This window comes from Cavia porcellus, unplaced genomic scaffold (genome assembly GCF_034190915.1).
Source record: "Cavia porcellus strain 051 isolate PalLab524CR breed Dunkin Hartley unplaced genomic scaffold, mCavPor4.1 scaffold_7, whole genome shotgun sequence".
NCBI lineage: Eukaryota > Metazoa > Chordata > Mammalia > Rodentia > Caviidae > Cavia > Cavia porcellus.
In genome coordinates this window covers 27,763,196-27,780,170 of record NW_026947490.1, presented here as the reverse complement: position 1 = coordinate 27,780,170, position 16,975 = coordinate 27,763,196, and the positions used below count along the sequence as shown (strand labels likewise).

The following is a 16,975-nucleotide window of genomic DNA, read 5'->3' as shown; positions in this document are numbered from 1 at the left end:
GTATTTCTTCTTTCTAAAACATCTCCTTATTGTATTTCCTAGGACCTTATGTTAATTGTCTGTCATCACCATAATGCTGCCTAGCAAGGTACCATAAGGCCAGTAACTGAGCACAGTAAGGTTTTTGAACTCTGTAGCTTGGTGTCCTTCATTTAATTGTTAAAATTATCAGCCATCTTTTCCTTTTTCAATTTGTGTTTTCCCCATTCTCTCTCCCTGCTTGCTGATACTCTGATTCTGTATATTTGTACCTGCTTCCTATCGATGTTTTCTCCAGTTTTCCTTGTTTTATCCCCTAACTTCATTCTGGAGATTTTCTTCTAGTATATCTCTCAGGTTAATAATTACCCCTTTACCTCTGTGTAATCTACTTTTGCAATACTAAGACTTGAGCCTTATTGAGCTACACCCCCAGCCCTTTTTTATTTTGAGACAGGGTGTTGCTAAAACTCTAAACTATCCAGGCTGGGCTCAAAATTGTGGGATTACAGAAGTGTGCCACCATGTTCAGCCTCAAGGAGTGAATTTACATAAAGTGCATGGTATAGCACTCCTTGGAATCATCCCCAAACCACCCTGTCACCCCATACCAAACCCATCCATGAAAAATGTTGCCTTCTATGAAGCCGGTCCCTGGTGCCCAAAAGGTTAGTGGTTACTGCTAGAAATAGGATTGCATCAACTGATTTTCAAATCTTAAGTCAATCCACAGTCTTGGAATAGATCCCATCCAGTCATAGTCTGTAATTCTAATAGGGACAGCCTTAGGCATGCTTGTCACCCTAGGGTCACAACCCCTCACAACCTTAGGTTTGCCAGGCAGGTGCTTGCGTCACTGAGCTATATCCCTAGCCCAATCACAGTAATTTTAGAAAGGCTTCTTTGCTTCTTTCCCTGATCACCTACAGCTTTTTGGTTCTCTTAGTTGCCAGCTGATTACTGTTTTGACAATACTCTGGGGCATAAATTATTCTACATCTGATCTGATTAAATTTGGGCTCCTTTAAAAGGGTAGTTTGTTTTCTTTTGCACTGCTGGGAACCAAACCCAGGACCTTCACACCAAACTATATGCATTTGCCCCTCAATCTTTGTCTGTCTGTCTTTCTTTTCTTTTCTCTTCTTTTTTCACTAAATCACTAAACTTCCCAGGCTGGGCTTCAGTTTGCAGTCCTCATGCCTCAGCCTCCCAGAGTGCTGGAGGACAGATGTGTGCACCACCACACCCAGTAAAGGGACAGCATTTTAGTTCAGGGATCGAGATCTGCTTTGAGCCCATGAGATTATCTTGGCTGTCATGTTCCTGAGTCCCTCTGGGGCCCCAGTTGGCCTGCAGTTGAGCTCATCCCTCTCATAAATGACCAGCCTGCTCTAAATGCTTCCCACCCAGATCCCCATGGCTGTGAATACTCCCACACTCCCTCACGCGAAGTCAGTTCTTTTGGAGTGAAGGCTTGCAGAAGTGGGTGGGCACAGCAGCTGCTTTTCTCTGAGCGCTTCCTTTAGGAACAAGGTGCTGGATAGGGTTCAGTCCCTGCTGTCATCAGCTTGCCTGAGGTGTAGCTTCGTCCTCAGAAGCCAGCCAGGCAGCCAGGTGTGGTGGCGCAGGCCTGTCATCCCGTCACTCTATAGCCACGGCAAGAACATCACAGCAAATCTGAGGTCAGCCTGGGCTACACAGTGGGACTATGTCAAAACAAAACTAAAACTAAAACAAAACAAAACAAGACTTTTAAATTTTGAGACAGGATCTCACTAAGTTGCTCAAGTGGGACTTGAACATGTGACCTCCTGCCTTGGCCTCCTTCGGGGCTGAGGTTTCAGGTGAGCACCACCAGGCCCGGCTTTGAGCCTATTTTTTAGGTGCTGAAATGACTGTGTTGACAATTGCATTTGGGAGACACTGGCCCAGATGCCTGTGTATGAGCTGGGCCTAAAGTTTCCAAGGTAGACCAAGGAGAAAGGAAAGATACCCAAATGTCTCTGTGTTTGCCTGTCCCTGTCACTCAACATCCATTGTGCTGGACAGGACTGATGGGAAGTGGATGTTCTAATCTTCAAGGTGCCACCCATTCTGGGGAGTCAGGGCTCACACACAGCAGCTGTTTAATATTTGGCATTAATCTCTGCTTATAAGATAAGAAAAAAAAAGTCTCCCAGAAATGGAAATATTACCCCAAGTCAATTCCCTCCTCACTGGGGGACAGGACAGGAGCTAAAGTCTTGCCCATGCTCATGAACAAACTCATGACCTCATGCTTGCCAGGCAGGCATTTATGCTGCTGAGCTAAATACCCACCCCCACTGCCCACACTTCTTTCAAAACCTTGTGAAGGTTTTTTTTTTTTTTTTTTTGGATCTTTTTCCTTTTTATCGGTACCAGGGATCAAACTCATGACTGCCTGCTTGCAAGGCAGGCGCTTATGCCGCTGAGCTAAATCCCCAGCCCCAAAACCTTGTGAAGTTTTACACCCAGTGCCTGAGACGTGTTCGCTGAAATCTGCTGTGACCCCAAGGTTTCTTCAGGAGTTGTGGGCCTGGAAGAAGATCCCCATAGAGTCCCTTGAAGAATTATCCGAGGTGGCACAGAAGACCCCGGACCAAAGAGTCCCTCTCCTGGAACCTTCAGAACAAGGAGATTTGGGCCGTAAGAACCACAAACTACCTAAGTTAGACTTAAAAAATGGAGATCACCTTAGTTCAGTAGTTCATCTCCGCTGGGTTCAGCAGCCTGTACTGTTTCCCTTACCTGTGTCACCAGCATGGAGGAAGTAAGGGCGGGGCCTGATGTGGGGGAAGGAGGAGCCTGAACAGCAGGTCCTGGGGAATAGGGGGCTGGGCTGGGCCCCAGGCCTCCCAGAGGCTGGAGGGGTGCAGGCCTGGCTGCCTGAGCATGGCCCTTGCGGTCTTCTCAGGTGGCTCCCACCTGACCTATGTCGTCATCCGGCTGCTCTTCCGCATTCCTCTTCTGTACATGGAGATGACCATGGGGCAGTGACTGCAGGTGGACATCAGGTCCGGAAGCAGCTCCTGCCCTGGCTGGGTGGCATGGGCTATTCCTTTGTGCTGGTAAATGAGGTGCCTGGGCTGGGGTTGCCCTAGCTCACCCGAGTGGTCTTCATGCTCTCAGGCCCACCGTGTCCGGCTCCAGGTACGCATCTTGGTGAGCACCTATGACAGCGCTATTGTCTCCTGCAGCCTTTTCTATCTGGGCAGCTCTTTCAGGCCACCTCTGCCCTGGGAGCACTGCCCTGTGGTAAAGAATGTTAGTGTCACTGGTAAGGAGGGGGAGAGGGGCCATCAGGCACCAAGGGGCAAGCGCCAGGGAGGGAGCGGTGGTGTTGAGTACCTGGGTCCCCCAGATTTCTCGTGCCTCCGGACTGTGCCCCGACCAGTACTTCCTGTCCCACACCACACTCCAAGTCTCAAGCCACGTGGAGGAAGGGATCACGAACCTCCTCCTGAACATCAGCTTGGGCAGTTGGCCATTTGGGTCATCCTCTTCTTTATCTTTATCTTAGATATGAAGGTTTTGGTGCTGGTAAACTGCCCCACCCTGTAGCTCTCAAAATCTGCAGGCTTCCTGCCCTAATACCATCCTCCCTGCCAGCTGTCCTTCCTTCCTGTTCCTCATGACTCCCCCATCTACCCATCAGGCAAGCTTGGGCATAGCCACCTGGGTCTCCAGCCGGGGTCCTGAGGAGGAAGCTACTCCCTGGAAGCTGTGTCTGCCATTCTTGTCACAAAGAACCACTGTCCTTCATGGATGGCATGAAGGGCACCTCATATCCACCCTGACACCTCTTCACTCACCATCCTCAGGCCAGCATCCCCACTCATGGAGACCTGAAGGCTCTGTATTAGTCACTTTGTTGTCACTGGGACAAAATGACCAAGATCCACAATTTAAAGGAGAGGTTGCTTTTGACTCATGTTTTAAGGGGACTCACTTTGTGGCTGGCTGGATCCTAGATAGAAACAGCCTAGTGGAGGGCCGGGCAGAGGAATTCTGCTCACCTTACGGCAGCCAGAGAGAAAAGTGCAGCGCTAGGGACACCTTCCAGCTCACACCCCACAGACCTGCCTCCAGCCAGATTCCGCCTCCTAGCCACTCTTTAGCCACAAACTCACCCACAGATGAATCCACTCATGAGCACAGAGCTCCTGTGATTCAGGCACCTTGCACATGCAGGAGATCTGGGGAGCCATTTTAGATCTAAGCCATGAGAATCCCCAGCCTCACTCCTAGCTCCGCGGCCCAGGCCTCCCTGTGCTTTGACAGCCTGTGTGAACCCATAATGGAGCTGGTGGGCTGATACCTTTCCAATTTCCCATGAAGGACATTTTATCTCAGTGTTCCTTCTTATGTGGGAAATTAATTTCAGTGTATTTGTGAGGTCATTTTGCTTAATTCCACTTTTTTCACCTGGTTCCTGGATCCATCCAAACAGTGAGCCTTAACCTTAGCATCTCTTCACAGCCCCCAAATAAACCACTCCCGTAGGAAGAGAGTTTAGTGAAAGTTTAGTGGGGGATCACAGAGAAAGGGGGTGCTTACCAACCAGGGCAAGAAACTTCAAAACCCACAGTAATTATGTAACCTCCTCCTCATTCTTTTCCTCTTTATACAAAGTCTTTGCCCCATGGGTCCCCTCACCTTCTCCATTCCTGTGCCTGCATTCCCATGTGGGCCACTACTCCAGGCCCAGGGAAGTAACAGTGTCTGACTGCCCCACTGTTTTCTCTTAACCTTCTGGTCCCTGCTGACCCTGGTCTTCGTCCTCCCTCCTCCCCAACTCCCCTGAATGCTTGTTTCTGTCCTAACCCACTTGTTTTGATGCTGATTTGCTGGGTCCTCCTATCCTACATTCTCCTCTTATTTGTCCAAGGACTCTTCCTAGAAGGTGCATTTATTAGTGTCAAACGTCTGGTGACCAAAGAGGTGAGACCAACAACTCCAAACCTTTTTCCTCCTTACACTCCTAAGACTTACACTGAGTCTCCTCACCCTTCTCTTTGCTTCTCACCCACAGCCTCCCTCTGCCTGCTCACTGGTACTTCCAGCCTCTGAGCCCTCTCCCAAACTCTGTTCCACAGCTCTGTACCCTGGCTTCAGTGACCTCTGGTGGCAGGCAGGAGGCCATGTGCTCTATTCCCTGGGCCTAGGCATGGGCACCATCATCACCTTCTTCTCCTATAGCAATGGAAGTGACAGCTATGTCAAGATGGCCTCCTTTGTCACCTTGCTCAGCCTAGTGAACCTCATTCTGGGCCACATCCGTCATCTTTCTAGTGCTGGGGTTCTGGGCCACCACCAGTGGCCACAGACATGTGGAGAAGTCAGTAACCCCCTCTACCCACCTTAGTACTCCACAGAACCTGAAACTCAAGATCTCCAGTCATAGTAATAACTTCACATTTATTCTCAGAGATAAGAATAGAAGGGAATGCTGTGATGTATTCTATTTCATAGGCAAGAAAAATAGCCTTAGAGACTTGACTGCTCCTAATTGCAAATTGAGTAAGGAAGATTTCAAAATCGATTATTTAAGTCACAAACCAGTGATTATTGGCCTTGGCTACATATTTGAATCATGTGAGAAGTCTTAAAAACCATTTATGTCTGAGATCTACCACCAGAGAGTCTGACTTATTTGGTCTTGGATGTATCCAGGCACTAGATTTTTGAATCAGGATTTTCCTCCACAATGGGATTCTTTTGAAGCTAAAGGATGCAAAAGCCAATGTTCCCATAGTGGTGGGAATTTTATTTTATTTTGTTTGTTTTTTGAGGCAGGGTCTTGCTGTATAGTTCAGGCTGGCCTGGAATTCACAGCAGTTTCCTGCCTCGGCCTCTGGAGTGCTGAAATCACAGGGATGTGCCACCACACTCAGCATGGGCAAAAAATCTTTGACTGAGAAAATAAAAATCGTACTTTCCTATAAAGTTAATCAAGAGGAGTGGACACATAGCTTTAGTAAGCCAAATCCTAGAGAATAATCAGCCAATCACAAATGAGGAAAGAGTCAGGAGTATCTGGGGTGCAGGCCTGACAAGGGTGATGCGAGCATGAGCAGCCTTCATAGATGCACAGACCTTGTGCAAAAGAGAGGAAATTGTCCAGCAGTGTAGGCACCTGTAGGTCTCAGAATCCTGAGAGGCTTCCAGCACATGGTAGACTGATCCGCCAGTTCTCCTAGCATCATTCTAGTGCTGTGCTGAGGAGGTGGCAGAGGCTGCCACAGAGACAAGCTGGGAGGCAGAGTTTTCCGGTGCTCAGCTTCATGGGTCCTGCTGGAGTTGATCACGAGATAAATCTTGTATCTAAAGCCACATCCAACCTATTCCAACACAAATAATGACCAACATCCTGGGAGTCAGGGCCTGATAGAGGTGTAGAAATTTGGGAACTTAGTGGCGATGTGAGCTTTCTTCAATCCCATCTGAAGACAGAGGAAACAATTAAAAGTGCCATTCAGCTGTAGGTCAACTTTTAGAAAAATCTAATAATTAGCCCTTGTTTTGGATGGCTTTGGGATAAAAGGCTTGAATTCACTGAGACTAAACAAATAAGATACGTGCCTTTCTCCTTTGTTTTTTGTCATGTAATGTCCAGCATAAAATTTTAAAAATCACAAGATATTAAAAATCCACCGGGCTGGGGATTTAGCTCAGCGGCATAAGCGCCTGCCTTGCAAGCAGACAGTCGTGAGTTCGATCCCCGGTACTGATAAAAAAAAAAAATCCAGAAAAATGTAAGCTATAGCCAAGAGAAAAAAGCACCCCAATATTAGAATAAACAGATAAGAACATTAATACTACCATTATAAATATGTTATGGAATTTAGTAGGATAGATGAATACAATGTGTGGAAAGATAGGCAGACGTCAAAAAAGAACCCTGTAGAGATTCTAGAACTGAAAATGTGAATTAAATGAAAGTTACATTGAATGGATTTGATATGATCTGGAAGCAGAAGAAGGGATCAATAAACTTGAAGACAGAACAAGATTCAAGTTCTTTTTTTTTTTTTTTTTTTGTCTTTTTCATTTTTACCGGTACCAGGGATCGAACTCACGACCTCCTGCTTGCAAGGCAGGTGCTTATGCCGCTGAGCTAAATCCCCAGCCCCAAGATTCAAGTTCTATAACATGAACCTCACAGAGAGAAAAACTGAACTTAGCCTCCGTGACCTGTCTATAAGACTAAAATATGCAGGGGCTGGGGATTTAGCTCAGCAGCATAAGCACCTGCCTTGCAAGCAGGCAGTCGTGAGTTTGATCCCCAGTACCGGTAAAAAGGAAAAAGACAAAAAAAAAAAAAAAGACTAAAATATGCATAATTGGAGTTTCCAAAGGAGAGAAGGGGGAATTGGTATAGAAAATTTACACATTGAGAAAATATTTTTCAAATTTAATTAAAAACAATCCACAGATACCAGAAGCTCTGAAGATCCCCACACTGAGTAAAAACAAAGATAAGCACAAACTTAAATGTCAGAGTCAAATTTCGGACAGTCAAATATGAACAGAAAATTTCTCAAGTAATCAAAGTAGTGAAGAGTGCATTGTATACAATGGATCTGTGATTAGAGTTACAGCTAACTTCTCATAAACAATGTCAGAGTAAAACAGAATGAACTGTTGTAGAGCACAGACGGGAGAGCTCACTGAACTGTCAGCAAAATAGCCTTCAGCAATGAAAGGGAAATGATATTTTGAGGTAAAGATGAGATAATTCATCACAACAAAATCTGTACCCAGGGAAATACTAGAAATTCTTGAGGCTAGAGGGAAATATTTAATTTGTATTTGGATATCATTAAATTTTACTATTGAAAAAGTCATACTTAAAACTCTCCCAGTAGGGGCTAGGGATTAGCTCAGCGGCATAAGCACCTGCCTTGCAAGTGTGCAGTCATGAGTTCGATCCCTGGTACCAATAGAAATGAAAAAGACAAAAAAAAAAAAAAAAACCCAACAACTCTCCCAGTAACTGAATAACCTATCTTTAAAATTAAAATTAAATATTCAGTGCCTTGACATATTAGCCACATGTCAGGTACACAGCTTGTTCATGGCCACTGCACTGCATTAGACAGCGTGGCTCTAGAGTGATCGTGAAAAAAAAAAAAGACACTTAAAAGTCAAGAGAAAAGATAAAATGGAGACAACAAAACATTTGATAGATATCCAAGAAAAGTTGAAAAGGAGGGAAAAGGAACAGATGAGACAAAAGAAAAGCAAAGAAGAGGCTAGACAGGCATACCAGTAATTCCATTAAACCAATACCCTCTTACAAAGGAAAGAGCAGTTGCAGGATCACATAAGTTTAAAACTCAAATTCCGAGATAATGTTTATCCGCAGAATGGGAGTAACTTGAAAGGCACCAAAAGCTCCAGATGTTATCAGAACTAAGTGGACAGCTTTACAGTTTTCAGACTTAAGTCAACAGCTTAACAGCTCTGTGGTTTTTTTTTTTTTTTTCTCTCACTCTCTCTTGCTTTTAAAATCCCTTTCTTCAGTCTCTGTGGCGCACAGTCTCTGGGTCCATCCTAAGGGAGCTGCATCGCCAGGCCTGAAATAAAAGCCTTTGCTCCAAATTTCTTGATTCCTTGCTTCCTTGGATTTTATTCCAGGGTCTGAGCTATTACAAGACAGGGTCTCACTATGCAGTTCTGGTTGGCTTAGGCTCACTTTGTAGCCAGGCTGGTTTTGAACTTGCAGATGATTCTCCTGCCTCAGCCTCTCAAGTGCTGAGATTACAGGAGTGGGCCACCATGCCTGGTTTTCAAGTGGCTTTCTTTATGAAGTCACAAATAGGTCTAAAGTCAGAAGATGAAGAAAAAACACGTAACAGGCAAACAATGTGCGTAAATTAAAGTCAAAGACAAGTAATAGTACGAGAGGAAGACAAGCATTTCATAATGATGAAAGGATCAGTTCAACAGGAGGTTTAAATGTCTTTGCACCTCATGGCAGTTTCAAAATGGACAGGAGCTGGGAATGGTGGCAACACCTATAATCCCAGATCTGGGAGACTGAGACAGGAGAATTGGAAGTTTGAGCCCAGTCTGGGAGACTGAGTGATTTAACAAGACCCAGTTTTCAAAATAAAAAGGGGTTGGAGATGTGGCTCAGTGCAAACCCCCTGGGTTCAGTTCCCAGTATCATACACACACACCTACGGCCTATAGTACAGTTCAATGGTAGAGCACACACCTAGCATGCATGAGACCCTGGATCCAATTTCCAGCACAAGAAGAAAGAGAAGGGAAAGAGGAGGAAGAGAGAAGAAGAAATTTTTTGGAACTGAAAAAACTGATGTCTGTAATCAGAGATTGCATTGGAAATATTGAACATTTCCCTTTAAGAGCTGATACAAAAGAAAAAATACAAATTTTAAAAATCACTACAGCTTTGCATGGTGGCACAGATCTATAACCCCAGCACTTGGGAGGCTGAGGCATGAACATCATGAGTTCAAGGCCAGCCTGAGCTTCCAGTGAGTTTTGGGCCAGCTTGGACTAAAAGCAAGACCCTATCCAAAACAAGCCACTATAGTTCCTGCCAACATTGACAGAATAGTAAATAGTGTGATCAAGCAGATAGCAATCACTTCAACAACTCAGAGGAAATAGAGAAACTTCTTGAAAGGCACAAATTATCAAAATCGACACTTGAAATCGAAATACCCCCATTCCTGAGTTTAAAAATTAAGTGAATAATTTAAAACCTTGTCACAAAGGAAATTGTCTTCCATGGATACACTGAGAATTGGTCTAGCAAGAAGGAACCCAGTATACTTCCTGGATGCTAAAGGAGGGAAATACTTCTCAACTGTCTCTTTGAGGCCATAATAACTACCTGATACTCAGGCACTTAAGGGGCATTCTAAGAAAATTACCAAGCAGCACACAGATGAAAAGAATCATTAGCAAACCCTTCACTGTATACATTAGTAACGGGTGGGTTTGCCCAGAAATTAATTCAGTCATTTAATTCACTGCTTTTACACATAAGAACCATTTGACAAATTCAATCCCTATTCATAAAAATTAAAGCTCCTTACAAATGAGAAATATGTACAACAGAACTTCCTCCATTTGCTGTTTTTCTCTCTTGAAACTATTGGAAGTGTATTCAGATCACTGGGCAAACTTAATGATCCTTCTGCCTCAGGCTCCCTAAATGCTAGAATTAGTGGAATGTGCCACCACAACCAGTGAGTTTTCAGTTTTATAAAGCTTGTTGGTAGATGTGATATAATCCCAGCACGTGATAGACTGAAGCATGAAGATCTCCATGAGTCTGAGGCCAGTTTGGGCTACATAGTGGGTTCAAGGTCAGCCTGGGCTACATAGCAAGACCTTGTCTCAAAAATTTTTTTCTACCGCTGCTGAGATGAGATCAAAAAGTTTTTTTAATCTGAACTTCAGTAGCCATGTGCATCTAATGAATGTCTATTGAATTGTCTGTTAGTTTCTTCTAAGGGAGCATCCCAGCCCCCCTCCAGCTTCTTGTGGTCTCCCAGCAGTCTTTGACATTCCTCAGCTTGTACAACTGTCATCCCATTCTCTGTCTTCCTCTTCACCTGATGTCCCCCTGAAATGTGCATATCGGTGTCCACATGTCCCTTTTCTATAAGGACATCAGATGGAGGAGGGCCTATCCACTGCACAGTGACCTCATCTTAACTCATTATATATGCAGTGACCCTAGGCCATGTTTTTGAGGTACTGAGAATTAGGACTTCGACACAGAAACCGTGCAGAGATATTATGGCTTGCATCTAGATGTCCCCCCAGAGCCTCACGCAGTCTTAAGTGGGGTTTTTTCAAAGGTGGTTGGATCCAGAGTGTGCAGCATTGGAGTTGACTCATGATAGAATGTAGGATCAAGGGCACTAGGATTAAAGATGTGAGTGCTACCTGCCCTAAGTAGCCTGGATAAGATATAAGGAACAGAAAGAAGCCTGCCATGGGCTGTTTCTCCTCTGTGATGTCCCCTCAGCCACCCACCCAACCATGGAGCCAGCTGATTATGGACTGAAACCTCTACAAACTGTAAGCTAAATAATCCTTTCCTCCCTTAACTTGTGGGTCTTGGGTATTTTGTCTCAGCAATGAGAAAAGTAACTAAGACAAAACATAATTTACCTCAAAACACGGAGAAATACTACCTACAGAAAATATAAAATCTGCCAGGCATGGTGGTGCCTACCTGTAATCCTAGCACTCTGGGAGGCCCAGGGGTGTTACAGTAGGCCAGCTTCCTGCCTTGGAAGTCCTGGGGCTTATACATCACCTTCTGGCTCCATAGATCCAGACCAGAGCCCCATTCTGGAATGTCACAATGATGATGAGGGTCAGAGGGACCAGGTTGTCATCAGACAAAGAGAGGATGTAGCTGCCGGGCTGACTGGTAAAGGTGAGGCTTCCCAGAAAGCCTCTCAGGCAGATAAGCAGTAGGCAGAAGCAGATGTGGCTACACTGAAGTCTATGAGGAAGCTGGATTGGAGGTCAAAGGTAGTCTTGAAAAGTTTGCCTGCGCTAGAGAGGAGGGGACAAAGAGCAACAGAGCAGGAAGGGGATCCTCAGAGGAGTGGCAGAGTGACATGGGGCAGCACGAGGGAATGGTGCTGACCCCATGATTGAGGGGTTCCCACCAGGGGGTGCCTATAAGACAGAGACCCATCCTTGCCAGGGCCCAGGCCCCAGAGCTCCCTGACTGATGATTCTGGCCCAGGTTCAAGCAGGAGCTGCTCAGCCAGGAAGCTGGCCTACTGTAACACCCCTGGGCCTTCACATAAGTGACATTGCTCGGGCTCCTGGCCCTCCTCACTGTGTGCCTTCTGCATCTCTGCTTCTGGCCGGCTGTCTACTACATTGGCTGGAATACAGTGTGGTGAGGCCCCCATACGACTCTGGAGGCCTCGGTTAGCTCTTGCACCCTACAGGTTTCTGGATCTTGGTGCCCAACTGCCCCAGGCATCCTTTACCCAGCTTCCCAGCTGCACCCAAAGGAGCTGAAACCCCACACCCTTTTCTCTGTCCCCAGAGCCAGGAAGTCAGGCAGCCCTACCCACAGAGCAGCCTTGGCGGGGTCACCTTGCTTGCCTTCCTTGCCTGGGTCTACCCACTTTACCGCTGGTGGCACTCGGAGGGCAGAATGAACCACAGTGTTTGCCAAGACCACAGAGCGGCTCAAGCACCCCATGAGGAAAACCAACCTCACTTCCCAGCACCAAACCCAGAAGACCTGACTGAAGCAGTTCAGCCTACCCTGGCCCCGGCACCCACTCCTGCCCCTGAGCAGGCATGGCAAGAGCTCCTCCCAGTTTGCCCTGCCTTGGAGATCTCCCTGTTCTCCATGAACATCACCCCACACAACAGGGGACACCCATGGTCAGTGATGACAGGCACGAGAAGATGGAAGAAAAGCTGCCCTATAACAGGGCTGTAGCTGGCACCACCACCCATGTTCGAAGGCTACAGATCTGTCAGCTACCCGGCAGTCTTGTGCCTACCTTCCTCTGCCAGAAATGATGGGCAGAGCCCTAACCTCCCAAAATGTCCCTGGCAACTTCTGTCCCAAGGTGACCCTGACTGTCTCACAGGAAATAGAATCCAGGTCTCCAGTGCCCATGTAGAACCTTCCCACTTTCATTTCTCCATCCAGCTTCTCCTCCTGCCCTGACTCTTCGCTGCTCCAAGCCCTCTCCATGGTTCCCCAACAGCCCAGGGCCAACCCTAGCTCTCCCTGTGACGTCCCCATCAGATCTGTCCAGTAGTGGTCACTGGGACCACCATGTCAGGCTTGGAAAGCAAGGCCCTCTCTGCACCCTTTGAACACAGCTCCCCTGTCTGCAGCAACTTCCTGCCTTTTCCCATCTGCTTCATTCCCAGCTCACCCTTAGATGAAATGTCATCTCTTCTGGGAAGTTACCAAAGGCAGCTGCTTCCTCCAGAGCCCCCAAATACCATTTCATTCATTCATTCATTTAATGAAGAATATCTGTTTGTTTGTTTTGGGAGGTTTTGTTTTTTGTTTGTTTGCTGAGACAAGGGCTTGCTATGTAGTCCAGGCTGGCTTTGAACTTGTAGCAAGCCTTCTGCCTCAGCCTCCTAATTCCTGGAAGCACCAGCCTGGCAAATGCAAAGTCCTGAGTTCAATTTCCATTACCAGAAAACCCAAACAAACAAAAATAAAGTTAACACCCAAACTCTTAAAATTGTTCAAGCAGTTTTCCCCAAGACTCTAAGTTCAATAAACAAAATATATGATTCTATTTATAATTAAACTAAGATGACTCAAAGCTCAGAGAGTAGGGAAATCACTTCCTACCTGTCCTTTCATGGTTCTCTTGTGCCATGGGCAATCCCTCAGGGTGCCTAGAGCTCAGAGTGGGGACCTGTAACTTGCAGTTTAAAGAAGGAGAGGTTTATTTTGGCTCATAGTTTTGGAGGATTCAGTCTGTGGTCAGCTGGCTCCAAGGCAGAAACATCATGGTGGAAGGCCCTGGTGGAGGAAATGTCCTCACTTCATGGAAGCCAAGAAACAGAGAGAGAAATGTGGGGCCATACAGGGCAATCTACCCTCCAAAGACACACCTCCATTGACACACTCTTCTTCCCAGCCCCCAACTCAAACAGCATGAACTAATGAACTATGAACTAATCTTTGGATTAATCCATGAGTGAATATAGCACCCCTATAACCAACCCACCTTCCAAAAGCCCCAACACCAAACAGAAGACTTTTGGAAGATAGTTTAGATCTAAACTGTAACATTCTGTTACCAAAAGGCTGACATCCATCTTACTATGTAAATGCATTTAGTCCATTTCTAAGAGCCAACAAAGTTTTAACAGTTCCAAGTCCTGCTGGGCACAATGACATAACCTTTAATCCCAGCACTTGGGAGCCTGAAACAGAAGGATCCCTGCATAGCAAATTCAAGGGCAGCCTGGACTACATAAAAAGACCTTGTCTCAAATAAATAGTCCAAAGCCTCCTCTGAAACTCTAAGCAAACACTTGGCTGTGAAACTTAAAAACAAGTTACACAGTTTCAAGGACAATGGCACAGGCTACACATTCCCAATCCAAAAGGCAGGACTAGGAGGACAGAAGAAATCGGACCACAGCAAGATGAAAACAAAAAAAGAAAACATGAAAGCCTGTGTAGCTCCATACTGGCACCTGGAAAAGGTTGTGGACAGATGTGAGCTTCAAAGCGCCTGGGCAGCCTCACCCCTATGGTCTTACTAGTTGCAGCCCACATGGTCCCAGTGTCTCTCTTTCTCTCTGTCTCTCTCAGCATGGTTTACTCTCTGCAGTTTTCCTCAACAGATGTTCCACATTCCTGGCACCTCCACATTTCCAGTGCACCTTCAACTTCACTCACAGCTTCCTAGATCACTGCTTGGCCTCTCAGGTCTTCTTTCAAAATCTGGGTGTAAGTCTTCACGACCCCAGAACTCATCCATTCTGCGTGCCAATAAAACCAGCATCACATGAACAATGTCAAGGTCTGCCACTGGTGTGGGTAATAACCAGGCCCTGCTGGGCCATGGCTGTAGTGGTCACTGAGTATTAGGATAGTTGAGCATGGTGAAGAGAATTCTGGAAAGCCAATTCCCTAACTTGCCCTTCTCAAGCAGGGTGCCCAAAGATTCTCTTCTCAGATGAAAGGTTTGCACCTTAGAGCCTATGATGGGTGCAGTCTTGCCAATTCCTGAAATGCCGTCTTGCATCTTCTTCTTATCTTTGTACAAAGTACGTTGTTCCTCTTTAATGGCACTAATTTCTCCTGCAGTCCTACCTCATCTGGCTCCAACTTTATACATTAGTCCTTCTGGTCCAAAATTTAAGTTTTTAAAATTTATCTGCTCTGCGTTTTGGACCCAATTGTCACTATAAGTCTGGCTAAAAGAAGCCAGCAATGCTCATGCCACATCATGAATGTGGAGCTGTCTTGAAATTTTCTCTAGATCTTTTGCCTCTGTCTGCCTCCATATGCATCTTCTTGCCTCTGAGTCTAACCAGGTCTTCTCACGAGACTTTCAGAACCAAGTGATTCTGCAAAAGCAGAATCATCCCATTCCTCAGTGGATTTGATGAAGACTGCTAATAAAATCAGGTGGAATTCCAAGAGGAGCCACTGGAGGAGTACCGGGCTGGTACTATGAGTGGTTTCACATGATCTGTAGCATTTTTACTCTTTCAGAGGCCACAAGATACCTTCTGTATCCTGGTCAAGATTATATCACCACATCAAGTTTAAAAACACCATTGGCTGGACAATTGAACATGCTTAGTCAGGAATCTTTTTCTGTGTTCAGCACACGTGGGTCAACAATAAATACTTGAAGTGTTTAAAAAACAGTTTTCTCCACCAGATTAATTACAGACACATTCATTAAACAACCTCTCTATTTAAGGACTGTTTGGACTTACAGCCCACTGCTCAGACTCTAGCCCATCTTTTTTATTTTTTATAAAATATTCAAATATGCCAGGTATGGTGGCGCACAACTGTAATCCCAGTACTTGGGAGGCTGAGGTAGGAGGATTGTTGTGAGTTTGAGACCAGCCTGGGCTACAAGGTGAGCCCAAGGCCAGTCTGAACCACATAGCAAGACCTTGTCTCAAACAGCCCCCAAAAAATTTTTTTTCAAGAAGATGGTCAAACACACCACTTATTTTCAAATGTAAAATGCAGCAGAACAGTACGCGGTTCAACAGAAATGCCGTGAAAGGATGAAACGAGGAAATGCTGGCCAGGGACTGGGTCGGAGAGGGCAGAACTCGCTGCAGAAGGCTCCCATTAGCCTGAGGCTGCTTCTTCCCGGCCCCAGGACCCAGATACAGTAAGCAGGCACTGGAGGGATGTGACTGCCCGTGTGCCGTTACCGCATCCTTTGTGAAAATCCGCTGCAGGGTAAAAATCAGAGAAGCAGATCTATTGCAGCTGAAGTAAACTTGAGGCCTCATTAAGAAGACATCCAAGGGGCTGGGGATTTAGCTCAGCGGCATAAGCGCCTGCCTTGTAAGCAGGCAGTCATGAGTTCGATCCCTGGTACCGATAAAAAAAAAAAAAAATGACCAAAAAAAAAGAAGACATCCAAGTAGGGTGTGTTCCGGAAGAAAGCCTTCTTCGAGATCAGGGAGACCACCGCCAAGGACCAGCTTACCAGAGCCTATAAGGCTGAGAAAGAAGACAAAGACTGAGTCACTTGTAGGGACACATTTCTGAAGAAAATACTAGACACTGGAAAACAAACCCTTATCCATAAGTTTCCATGATACGGGGCTGAAGTACAGAGTATGCTACAAGTGCGTGGAGCCAGAATCAAGGTCCTTGCTGAGAGGGAAAAAGACTCTGAGGCTCTGAGCGAAATCAAAAATCATGGGGGCTGGGGATTTAGCTTAGCAGCATAAGCGCCTGCCTTGCAAGTGTGTGGTCATGAGTTTGGTCCCTGGTACCGATAAAAAATAAAAAGACAAAAAGAATCAAAAATCATAAAACCGAACCTGTCTGGAAAGCCCAAGACAAGAGGCAGGAATTGAAGCAGATTCTCTGCGCTGCCTTGTGTTTTTCCATAGTGAAACATGAAATGCTGAGGAAGAGGTGAAAAAACTACTGAGTATGTTTCCTCAAAAGAACTTGACAGGGAAACCATCAGGCCCCTTCTTTCTCAGGCTTCCTTCTCCCCTGTCACAGCCTCAGTGGCACTGGAGGCCTCTGTCCCTCACTGATGAACCGCCAGCCCTGTGCTTAGCAGTACAGCTGTGTCCTCAAGGCGAAGCAGGCATCCCCCAGAGGACCCGAGGGAAGCAGAGTTGAACCCACTAAGTCACAAAGACTTCCAGCTCAGGCACAGGGAAAGTGACGGCTGTGGCCTGCATGTCTGAGCCTGTTAAGCATGGGGATAAGGAGAGTGAATCTGGCTGCCCTCGCTTCCAAAAC

The 16,975-nt window shown here is 46.1% G+C and overlaps 1 long non-coding RNA gene across 1 annotated transcript; it reads right to left on the bottom strand.

Moving 5' to 3' along the window:
- Positions 1 to 5,398: 5,398 nt before the first annotated feature.
- LOC134476889 (uncharacterized) lies at positions 5,399 to 16,919 on the bottom strand. Its single transcript, XR_010048677.1, has 2 exons — positions 11,225 to 16,919; positions 5,399 to 6,443 (listed from the first exon to the last, which is right to left on the bottom strand). It is a non-coding gene; the product is annotated as an uncharacterized LOC134476889 (long non-coding RNA).
- Positions 16,920 to 16,975: the final 56 nt, after the last annotated feature.